This window comes from Lepidochelys kempii, chromosome 8, assembly GCF_965140285.1.
Source record: "Lepidochelys kempii isolate rLepKem1 chromosome 8, rLepKem1.hap1, whole genome shotgun sequence".
NCBI classification, from domain to species: Eukaryota; Metazoa; Chordata; order Testudines; family Cheloniidae; genus Lepidochelys; species Lepidochelys kempii.
The window spans coordinates 91,146,329-91,157,268 of record NC_136387.1 but is presented as its reverse complement, the minus strand read 5'-3'; positions in this window follow the sequence as shown (position 1 = coordinate 91,157,268).

Sequence of the window (10,940 nt, the reverse complement as noted above, 5' to 3'; positions counted from 1 at the left end):
AGTGATAATCAAAGTGGGCCATTTCCAGCACATTTCCAGGAGTTAACAAGAACCTCTGAGGAACATTGGGGAGGGGGAGAAATAAACAAGGGGAAATAGTTTCACTTAGTATAATGACTCAACCACTCCCAGTCTCTATTCAAGCCTAAGTTAATTGTATCCAATTTGCAAATTAATTCCAATTCAGCAATCTGTTGTTGGAGTCTGTTTTTGAAGTTTTTTTGTTGAAGGATAGTCACTTTGAGATCAGAAATCGAGTGACCAGAGAGATTGAAGTGTTCTCCGACTGGTTTATGAATGTTATAATTCTTGACATCTGATTTGTGTCCATTTATTCTTTTACGTAGAGACTGTCCAGTTTACCCAATGTACATGGCAGAGGGGCATTGCTGGCACATGATGGCATATATAAAATCGGTAGATGTGCAGGTGAACGAGCCACTGATAGTGTGTCTGACGTGATTAGGCCCTATGATGGTGTCCCCTGAATAGATATGTGGGCACAGTTGGCAACGGGCTTTGTTGCAAGGATAGGTTCCTGGGTTAGTGGTTCTGTTGTGTGGTGTGTGGTTGCTGGTGAGTATGTGCTTCAAGTTTGGGGGCTGTCTGTAGGCAAGGAGTGGCCTGTCTCCCAAGATTTGTGAGAGTGATGGGTCGTCCTTCAGGATAGGTTGTAGATCCTTGATAATGCGTTGAAGAGGTTTTAGTTGGGGACTGAAGGTGACGGCTAGTGGTGTTTTGTTATTTTCTTTGTTGGGCCTATCCTGTAGTAGGTGACTTCTGGGTACTCTTCTCGCTCTGTCAATCTGTTTCTTCACTTCAGCAGGTTGGTATTGTAGTTTTAAGAATGCTTGATAGAGATCTTGTAGGTGTTTGTCTCTGTCTGAGGGGTTGGAGCAAATGCGGTTGTATTGTAGAGCTTGGCTGTAGACAATGGATCGTGTGGTGTGGTCTGGGTGAAAGCTGGAGGCATGTAGGTAGGAATAGCGGTCAGTAGGTTTCTGGTATAAGGTGGTGTTTATGTGACCTTTGCTTATTAGCACTGTAGTGTCCAGGAAGTGGATCTCTTGTGTGGACTGGTCCAAGCTGAGGTTGATGGTGGGATGGAAATTGTTGAAATCATGGTGGAATTCCTCAAGGGCTTCTTTTCCATGGGTCCAGATGATGAAGATGTCATCAATATAGCGCAAGTAGAGTAGGGGCATTAGGGGACGAGAGCTGAGGAAGCGTTGTTCTAAGTCAACCATAAAAATGTTGGCATACTGTGGGGCCATGCGGGTACCCATAGAAGTGCCGCTGATTTGAAGGTATACATTGTCCCCAAATGTGAAATAGTTATGGGTGAGGACAAAGTTACAAAATTCAGCCACCAGGTTTGCCGTGACATTATCGGGGATAGTGTTCCTGATGGCTTGCAGTCCATCTTTGTGTGGAATGTTGGTGTAGAGGGCTTCTACATCCATAGTGGCCAGGATGGTGTTTTCAGGAAGATCACCGATGGATTGTAGTTTCCTCAGGAAGTCAGTGGTGTCTCGAAGATAGCTGGGAGTGCTGGTAGCGTAGGGCCTGAGGAGGGAGTCTACATAGCCAGACAATCCTGCTATCAGGGTGCCAATGCCTGAGATGATGGGGTGCCCAGGATTTCCAGGTTTATGGATCTTGGGTAGCAGATAGAATACCCCAGGTCAGGGTTCCAGGGGTGTGTCTGTGTGGATTTGTTCTTGTGCTTTTTCAGGGAGTTTCTTGAGCAAATGCTGTAGTTTCTTTTGGTAACCCTCAGTGGGATCAGAGGGTAATGGCTTGTAGAAAGTGGTGTTGGAGAGCTGCCTAGCAGCCTCTTGTTCATATTCCGACCTATTCATGATGACGACAGCACCTCCTTTGTCAGCCTTTTTGATTATGATGTCAGAGTTGTTTCTGAGGCTGTGGATGGCATTGTGTTCTGCATGGCTGAGGTTATGGGGCAAGTGATGCTGCTTTTCCACAATTTCAGCCCCTGCACGTCGGCGGAAGCACTCTATGTAGAAGTCCAGTCTGCTGTTTCGACCTTTAGGAGGAGTCCACCTAGAATCCTTCTTTTTGTAGTGTTGGTAGGAAGGTCTCTGTGGATTAGTATGTTGTTCAGAGGTGTGTTGGAAATATTCCTTGAGTCGGAGACGTCGAAAATAGGATGCTAGGTCACCACAGAACTGTATCATGTTCGTGGGGGTGGAGGGGCAGAAGGAGAGGCCCCGAGATAGGACAGATTCTTCTGCTGGGTTAAGAGTATAGTTGGATAGATTAACAATATTGCTGGGTGGGTTAAGGGAACCATTGCTGTGGCCCCTTGCGGCATGTAGTAGTTTAGATAATTTAGTGTCCTTTTTCTTTTGTAGAGAAGCAAAGTGAGTGTTCTAAATCGCTTGTCTAGTTTTAGTAAAGTCCAGCCACGAGGAAGTTTGAGTCGAAGGTTGTTTTTTTATGAGAGTATCCAGTTTTTAGAGCTCATTCTTAATCTTTCCCTGTTTGCTGTGGAGGATGTTGATCAGGTGATTCCGCAGTTTCTTTGACAGCTTGCAGCGTGGAGCCGTCAGGAATGTGCTATCTGCTGATTGATTCAGCAACAGCATGATGAAGCAATTCCCATAGACTGGCATAGGAAGAAATTCCTATAAAAATGGACTCTAGAAAGTGAGATCTTTGGGGTCTGATTCTGCAAATCAACTTCCAGGAGCATCAGATGTGCATCTGACAAGGCCCTGCTCCCTCCTCATGTCCAGGCCACCTTGGCATGAGCAACTCTGAGTCTGGTAACTATGATAACAACCTTGCAGAACCTGTGTTCGTGTGTTTGTATGAATGAATGTGTGAATAAATATGAGATTGAATGGAATGTTATAGCTATAACTAACTGCTTACTATGATTCTTTCTGTATTCACAATAAATGTGGTATTTTGCCTTTTCCCCTTTAATAAGATCCTGCTGGTTTTTATTTTATTGGTATAACACTATCTCAGCAGGTAGTTCCACGGCCAAGAGTGGTCCTTATGCCTGGACGTCGCAAACTCAATCTTCCAACGGTGGGGCTTTCCCCAGATAGACCTGTTCGCCACGCGACACAACAGGAAGTGCCAGCAATTTTGGTCCTTTCTGAATCACAGCCAGGGCTCCATCATGGATGCGTTCCTCCTCTAAGCGTTCCCGCCCTTCACTCTTATTCACAAGGTGCTCCTCAAGATACATAGGGAAGAGGCTTCAGTGATATTGATAGCTCCAGCCTGGCCCCGCCAACACTGGTACACAGCTCTCCTGGAAATGTCTGTGGAAGCCCCAGTCACCTTGCTGCTTCTCCCGGACTTAATAACTCAGGATCATGGCCATCTCGAGCACCTGAACCTCGAGTCATTGCACCTCACAGCGGGGAAGCTCCGTGGCTGTACCCCATGGAGCTCTCCTGCTTGGACCCAGTTAGACAACTCCTCCTTGGCAGTAGGAAACCCTCCACCAGGGCTACCTATCTTGCCAAGTGGAAGAGATTCTCAATCTGGTCGGCACAGTATCCTTCATCCTCAATGTTTGCCTCTATACCACTCATACTGGACTACCTTCTCCACCTCAAGCAGCAGGGGCTGTCCATGTTGTCATAAAGGCTCTCTTGGCCACAATCTCTGCCTTCCATCCAGGCGCAGAGGGCCAGTCAGTCTTTGCCAACCCTTTTGTCAGCCGTTTCCTGAAAGGTCTCGACAGGCTATATCCACATGTCCGACAGCTGATCCCAGCCTGGGACCTCAATCTGGTCCTTTCCAGACTGATGGGGCTGCGCTTTGAACCACTGCTGACAGGCTCCCAGCTCTATCTTTTGTACAAGGTGGCATTTCTGATAGCGATAACTTCAGCCAGGAGGGTGTCTGAGCTAAAGGCCCTAACATCGGAGCCTCCTTACACTGTGTTCTACAAGGACAAAGTTCAGCTCTGGCCACATCCAGCTTTCCTCCCGAAGGTTGTTTCCCAATTTCACATCAATCAGAACATCTTCCTTCCAGTGTTCTATCCTAAGCCACACTCAAGTGGCAGGGAGCACTCACTGGATGTCTGCAGAGTGCTAGCCTTCTACATCGAGAGAAAGTATCTGTTCCGGAAGTCAATTCAGCTGTCTGCGGCTATGGCAGACAGGATGAAAGATCTTCCAGTCTTCTCCCAACGAATTTCATCGTGGATCACGTCCTGCATCCGCAAGTACTACACCCTGGCAGCAGCACCTGCTGCTTCCGCTCACAGTGCACTCCACTAGGGCGCAGGTTTCTTCAGTAGTGTTCCTGGTGCAGGTTCCCACCCAGGAAATATGTAGAGCGGTGACATGGTCATCTATACATATTTTCACTGTATGCGATTACCCAGCAGGCCAGAGATGATGCAGCCTTTGGTAGAGCAGTGCTCCAATCAGTGCATAACTCCGACCCAGCCTCCAGAACTTAGGCTTGGGAGTCACCTGATTGGAATGGACATGAACAAGCACTCAAAGAAGAAAAAACAGTTACTCACCTTCTCATAACTGTTGTTCTTCGAGATGTGGTGTTCATGTCCATTCCAATACCCACCCTTCTACCCCTCTGTTGGAGTAGCTGGCAAGAAGGAACTCAGAGGGTGGTGCGCTGGCATGGCTCTATATTGAGTATCATGAAGGTGCAACTCCAGGGGGCAACCAGGCCAACCTGATGGATGCTGCTATGGGAAAAATCTTCCAGCTGTGGTACACGTGCACACACCTGATTAAAATGGACATGAACAGCACATCTTGAAGAACAACAGTTATGAGAAGGTGAGTAACTGTTTTTTAGGGTTGGGTTGATCTCGGGTAAGCTTATTAGCATGAGTTGGTTCTTTTATTGTTTTTAATATGGCTTCTCTGTAGTGCTTTTAACTTAAGAATAAAATAGGCTTGCAAAGAAAGTCCTGTATGGCAACTTATAACTAAGGCTGCGATTTAGTCATGAAAGCCATGGAATCCGTGACTTCCAAAGACCTCTGTGACTTCAGCCAGTGTCAGCTGGAAGCTGCAGGGTCCCCTGTCACCCGCGGAGGCCGGGAGCTGGGGGTGAGTGGCAGGGGTACCCCGCAGAGCTCCCAGCTGCTGTGGGAGGCATGGGGAACCCCCGCAGGTCCCAGCTACAGCAGGAGCCAGGGGGAACCCCACAGCTTGGAGCTGCTAACAGAGGGGTGACCCGGGAGCTCTGAGCCCTCACGGGTGGGGCCCCTGGAGCTCCCAGCTTGCCTGCTGCTGCCCAGGCTCCCCATTTTGTCATGGATATTTTTAGTAAAAGTCAGAGACAGGTCATGGGCTTCTGTGATTTTTTCATTATAGCTTGTGACCTGTCCCTGACTTTTACTAAAAATATCCATGACAAAATCTTAGCCTTACGTATAAATATTGGCAATTACTCTGTTTATTAGTCTCTGAAGAAAGTGGCTAGGCACACTGTCCCTGCAGGGAATAACACAGTGAAGTTAGGGAACTGTTCAGCTTGGAGAGACGTTGGTCAGAAGGAAAAGAGATGTGTGTCTCCATGTACAAGAGGTGAGGGCCTGGGGAGCTTGAAGCCTGAGAGTGGTTGCTCTTGCTGTACCAGGGGGAGTACAGGTGCAGTTGCCCTGAACCGAGACAGTACTACCCCTAAAATGCTGTCCCCTCTTGGGTGAAACATGGTAGCTCTTTAACAGCGAAGAGCAACATTAAACAGACTGACGCAGGAAATGGAAAATAACATATGCAAATAATATTACAAGGGGAACATCAGGGAAGTAAAATGTAATTATTTAAATTGGAATTTGGCCAAGATACTGTCACTAATGAGGCAACTCTTTTGAAAACTGCCATGGATCTTTAATAAGCATGTATAGTTGGGCTTTAGTTTGCCTTATCCAAAAGATAGCATAGTAGCCCTAGTACGATACTGGAGCATTGTTTCATAACTGACAAAAGGAGGAAGGCCACCTACTGAATCACCACTTGAGTTTTTCTTTCATCCTTTCCATTTAAGTACTAAGTAGGCCCAAAGATAAATTCTGATGAGATCACAAGGCTTAGAATTGTGCACTGTTTAAACCTGTTATGAAACCAATTTCACCTGACTATACTTTATTGAATATTTTTAGAATGTTCTTTCTAAAGGAATTTTCCAGCTAAGCCACACATGTAGTAGCAACAGACATCTGCATCTGTGTTCAATAGGCTTTTAACTTGATGTGCATAGCTGTTGCACCAACCCCAAAAAACAGTGAGCATCAAAGGAGGTTTCTTAGCTTCCACCGAATAAAAAAATAAATCTTGAGAAAAATGTTGACATTTGGGACAATATTAAATTATGCACCATCATGGTATATGGTTTTAATGTATCTGTTTCATATTTAGTAAAAAATATTTACTATAGCAATATCTCCTTCATATGGCGTATCCCATCTCTCTCCGTATAAATCCTGTCTATGAAAAAGAGCTGTGAAAAATAGAAGACCGTATATGGAGTAAATAAAGAGCAATTTACAGACCAATGATGAATCTGTGAGATATGGAAGACATCCTAAGGGTAACCAAAAAAAAAAAAAATCCTCATAGTTCATATCAAGGGAAGCCACAAGTGAAATATGGAGGCCTTTCATCATAAATAGAATGATTCTGTGTTCTACAGATGTTCACTTTGTCATGTCTATTTGACAGATTTAAAATGTTTCATTCTTTTGTATTAAAATATGATAGAATTCTATCGTTTCAGGTTGAGCAGAGCTGTTTGTGTGAGTAGAGAACCTCTCCCGCTGAAGTCACAGGGGACCTTCTGCAATCTGCTTTGCCTTGTTCCCAGAGGGTAAAAAAATATATTCCAAAACTCCTTATTAGTTTGATATTCAGTCAAAGATTTTTCTTTAACAATGGAAAGATATGATTAGTCTGGGAAGAAAAGTTTTGCTGTACATAGAAAGGGTTCTTTGTAAAACTCCAGCTGACACTAAAACAAGGCTGGTTGAAACAGCCTGCTGAGTCTGGAACTATAATGTACATTGTATGTACTGGCTTCAAACCCTCATCAGAAGTAAATGAGGCCTTGTCTACACTTAAAAAGGTTTGGTGGTATAGGTATCCTGGTAGAGCTATATTAAGCAAAACCTCCCTAGTGCAGACACAGCTCATAGTGGCAGAACCCAGTTCCTCAAACAAAAAAAAAAGCAATACTGTCAAAAGGACTTTCTATCTGTACAACTGTGTCTTCAGTACGGCTTTTGTCAGCATAGCTATGTAGGTTAGCGGTGTGATTTTTTTTTCGCACGCTCCTAACAGACAAAGGTATGCCAGTAAAACTTTCTAGTGTAGACCAGCCCTCAATAAGGACAGTAGTGACTGCACTGATTCCAGATAAGCAAAATGGCTGCAATGCAACTATTTTAGTACGTTTAGTAAACTGGGTTGAGTCACGACACATTTCATCCCCAACACATAAACCGAATGCATCCGATGAAGTGAGCTGTAGCTCACGAAAGCTTATGCTCAAATAAATCTGTTAGTCTCTAAGGTGCCACAAGTACTTCTTTTCTTTTTACATATACGTGTGCTTGTGTGCAAATCATACCAGCCAGGGACAATGCATGGGTTAGTAAAGGATGATGAGCAAATCCCATGCAGCCATTACTCTACTAGTCATCCTGCTTGCACAGAAAAGTAGTATACAAGTGGCCTGTGGCAGGGGATGTCCCTGGAGTTATAGCAAAACCTTAAGATGTACATACTTTGTAGTTTAAGGAGACTGTTTCTTTAATTTTGTAATTAAAATTCATTATATCCCTTAAACTGAGACACCAACCTTTTAAACTAGATGTACCCCTACACTGAAAAGTGTAAATGCACTGTTTATACTTGGCTTAAAAGTATCAAAATCCAAAAAGGAATTATAATAATCTCTTAAATTTAGTTATTAATTCAAACAAGCCTAAATTAAACTGAAGCAGCAAACTATAGAGAGGGAAAATTAAGTCTGGTTGCACAGAAACTCCATCCAAAGCTCCTCACCAGGCTATTGTTACAAAGTTTACAACAATTAGAACCAGCTCATTTCATGTTTATTCTTGGAAGGCACAACTCAGAGTTAGCTGCTTATTGGAAATAGTAATTTTACAAGTTAACTCTTTATTAAATGTCACAAACCCCAGAGTGGGTTTGTACTGTAATTAGACCAAAAGGCATTTCTTACTTTAACAGTAAAAAGACATTTTTAATGTAACAATATTTCAGATAAAATATTAAATGTTTTTATAACAAAACAGATGCAAATATTCATTAAAATTGCAATACTTAGAACACACACAACACCTTTTACTTTCAAAGTAAAATTATTTACCAAATAATATCTCACAACACCCTTGTGAGGAAGGTATTACGCACCATTTTACAGGCGAGGAAATTGGCAGTATGTGATTTACTCAAGACACAAGAGGGGGAATCTGTAAACCATAAGACTAGAACTCAGGAATTCTTGGCTTCCAATCCTGTGCTCAGACCATACATCTCAATACAGTTGTTACTTTTAATTTTGTATAAGAACACCAAAAAAGTTGTTCTAATAAGAGGCAGCCTCCATATAATGATTTGGGTACAGTAGGATGTGCAGAGGTTTTGCCTTATTTTTAAGTTTGGTGCAACAGCAAGAACCACTGTAAATAACACTAGATTTCCCCATTCAAGAATTGACCAAACATAGATTTAATTAATTTATGAGATTATCATCGTCATTAGCTATTTATATTGCAAGAGCACTTGGGGCGCCATTCATGGATCAGAGACTCATTGTGCTAGGAACTGTGAACAAAGCCCCAAAAGATGAACATTTTAAACTTTTTCTTTCATCTTGCTAATATAATCCATCCTGTTCAGATCAAGAAAAAAGCCTTTAGATCTAGTACTTGTGTATTTCAACTACTCAAGTAAAAGAAATGAAATATAATTAAAATGTTGGCAATTAATGTCCAAAGAAGAATGTGTATTTCAAAGTACTTTTGGGAATTGTTCCTTGACACAAAATATTATTTGGACCTGATATTTGATGTAAGTTTTCTTTTTATTGTTTTGTCTATTTTAAACTTGATATTACCTCCAGAAATACATAAAAAAATTGAGCCTGGATTAAGATAATTCAAAACTGGCTATTTAGCAACTTCTTTTCAATAATATAAACTGAATGAAAGCAAACATTTCTAACTACAAGACCATGAATATAAGTATTCTCTACTCTTGATTTTTTGAACAAAGTCCACTTTTACTTGTTTCAGTTTTCCTGTAAAGATCATGTGCAAAGGGAAAAATGGGGTTGTGCCCTTTTTTGCTTTTTTATGATAAAGCCTTGAATATTTTTTCTGCTTGTTTTTTTTCTTAAGCCTTAAAAGGATGTCCATTCTTATTTCCTTTTTGGTGGTGGACTTCTTGGATGACTCAGATGTGCATAGGAAACTTATTCAGATAATAACTGAATGGGTAGGGGTATTAAATCTTTCCAAAAGTCTCTCAAGTGTTTGAAATAGGTGTAAACATAAAAAACCCAAACTCGCAATTTTAAGCAGTCTGGGTAACCATGTCCTGTCTACTAATAAGGTTTCATTTCCTTTGGCCCTGTCTACACACTGAGTTAGCATGCAGCAAGCCAAAGAGTGAATCTACAATGCATCACCTTAGAATCATAGAATATCAGGGTTGGAAGGGACCTCAGGAGGTCATCTAGTCCAACCCCTTGTTCAAAGCAGGACCAATCCCCAATTTTGCCCCTGATCCCTAAATGGCCCCCTCAAGGATTGAACTCACAACCCTGAGTTTAGCAGGCCAATGCTCAAACCACTGAGCAATCCCTCCCCCCCTTGCTGTGTAATGTCCCATGTGGACACTTGTACCATTTAGTGAAGGTCCTGGAGTGTGGCTTAGCAACTATGCTTTCAAACAGTAGTGTGCTAACCCACACTCCAGGACTTTCACCGTGCTACACTGTTTGTAAGGGTGTCCACATGGGACTTTGTTGTGCTGCAAGCTGATGTGCTGTAGCTTCCCACCTTGGGTTGCCCTGCAATAACTCGCCACATCTATGATCCCTTTCTATCTTTGTCATAATCGTACTAGTTCCTCCACTGTCCATTGAGTCTGTCACAAAGTCTAGATTTCTAAAGTAAAAACAAGCAGGAAAATATTTTCAAAGAAAATCTCCACAAAACTTTCAGACCTACTACTGTAGAAATCAGAAAGAGGAAAAAAGGGCACCAACCTATTTTTCCCTTTGTACATCACCTTTAAAGTAAAACTATAAGAGAGAACTAAAATTTGACTTTTGTTTAAAAAAGAAATTGGGTGAAGCAGAAGCAAGCGTACCGATGAAATGTTTGAGGGGGGAAAAAAAAAAGATATGAGGGCTATGGCCTACTTTCCATGTGCTGATTTGAACTACACATTGTGGGCACCACCTAGTGGAGACAGGGAGGATTCTTCATCTTGCATTCTTTATTATCTTTATCCCTACTACTGTACGACAGGGTGCTTCTTGCCCAAAGGCAATCCTCCGCCTCCCAGACCAGAGTCACCTTGACTTGAGAGGGTGAGCATGCATCTGAGCTGTTTCTCAGTCCCTTTGCAATGAGAATGTAAATACTGGTTAAAAAAGTTAACTGGTTAAATGTTTAAAATTGTATCATTTAATCGGTTAACCGTTAACCAAGGTTGCTCTGGCTGGCCTGGCGCAGTCCCTCTGGCCAATGGTTAAGGTCTGGTTAACCGATAAGCCTAATGCTTAGGTTAACCTTTTACATCCCTCTTTGCAACCCTTATATTCACGGTTGGAGTTTTATCCTGAGTCTCTCATGTATTGTTTTTTGAAAGCCCAGCCCGGGGAGGCCAGTGGTGGTGACATAGGGCTCTCAGCTTCCAGGTGTCCAAGCTCAATCG